General features: G+C 50.5%; 1 pseudogene; it reads right to left on the bottom strand.

Annotated features, from left to right (window-relative positions):
• Positions 1 to 778: 778 nt before the first annotated feature.
• On the bottom strand, positions 779 to 1,383 carry LOC101012509 (annotated as a pseudogene).
• Positions 1,384 to 1,389: the final 6 nt, after the last annotated feature.

Raw genomic sequence — 1,389 nt, 5'->3', positions numbered from 1 at the left:
GGGGGGCCGGGAGGAGGGATAGCCTTGGGAGAAATACTTAATGTAAATGATGAGTTAATGGGTGCAGCAAACCAACAGGGCACATGTAAACATATGTAACAAACCTGCACGTTGTGCACATGTACCCTAGAACTTAAAGTATAATAAAAATAAATACATAAATAAAATTAAATTAAAAGGTAAATGCAAACATATTAATCATAAGTAAATGAAATATCTGATGATCTCATTATGTCTGGTAGTAATGTCATCTCTGAGTACTTAAATATTCATCTATATATTCCTTTGCTAAATTTCCCTTTATTTCTCTTTTATATTAAACTTTTCTTTAGAGAGCGCAACTCCAAATCATCTTTTATTAATGTAGAAAGGTCATATTTAGCAAAAGACACAAGGCAGGGAAGTGTCAGGCCTGAGGCCTGAGCCTGTGCTGAGGGAGAAGGAGGCTCGGGGCACGTGGGAGAAGTGCTGGGAAGGGCTGAGTGGTGGGGGCCGCAGAAAGTTCCAGTGGGCAACACTGTGGGCAGGTCATGGGTGGGACTCACGGGGACCTCGCTGCTAACTCTTGTTGCGTTGGCGGAGTGGGGTGGGGGGAAGGGAGGATCGTTAGTGCTGCCACCTGGAGTGAGAGCCACCCCTTGGTTCCTGAGGGCACCATCAAGGGACACAGGACAGGAAGCCCAGGATGGTTAGTGCAGCTAGGCATGAGGGCCAGGGAGAAGCAGGTGCTCTGGAGTGGCCGGGAAAAGTCCAGACACGGAGGCTTAGGAGCTTCCTGTTAAGTGCGTGGGTTCCGCCCTGTCTCTGCCAGGCACTCTGACTAGGGATGGATGATCTCTCTCTTCAGGTGCTCCGTGGTGCTCTTGCTGTCAGCAAAGGTGGTCTGGATCCCTTTGCCCATCTCCCCTGTGACCGACAGCAGTTCCGTGTGGGTGCTCTGGGAGCCCTGGGCGCCAGGTGGTTTCATGGCCTGCACACAGCCGATGGAGGCGGTCCAAAGTCGTTAAACGGCGGTCTGAAAGGGGCAGCGGCTCCTGGCACTGAGCCCGACGGCGACAGGACGCTTCCTGTAGGGACCGGGGTGCCCAGCCCAGGGGTGCTGGAGCCGGGGGTGCTGCTGGGGGCAGGTGTGATGGGTTTGTAGGACATCCTCAACTCCTGGGCACTGGGGAGCCAGCAGGCTGCTCCTCGGGGGTTGGCTGCCTGGCCGCTCAGCAGAGATCTGATTTGCAAGCTGGCTGCACGCCCCCTACTAAATCTGTGTTGAACTTTTTAACTGCAATTTTTATTAATCTAAATACAGTTCAGATATTCTCGATGAAAATTTCACATTTGAGTTAGTTGAGACATACTAAAATGTAAAATACACAATGGATTTCAAAGATTTCA

This window comes from Papio anubis, unplaced genomic scaffold, assembly GCF_008728515.1.
Source record: "Papio anubis isolate 15944 unplaced genomic scaffold, Panubis1.0 scaffold6412, whole genome shotgun sequence".
Classification (NCBI taxonomy): domain Eukaryota; kingdom Metazoa; phylum Chordata; class Mammalia; order Primates; family Cercopithecidae; genus Papio; species Papio anubis.
This window is presented reverse-complemented; position numbering and strand designations above follow the sequence as displayed.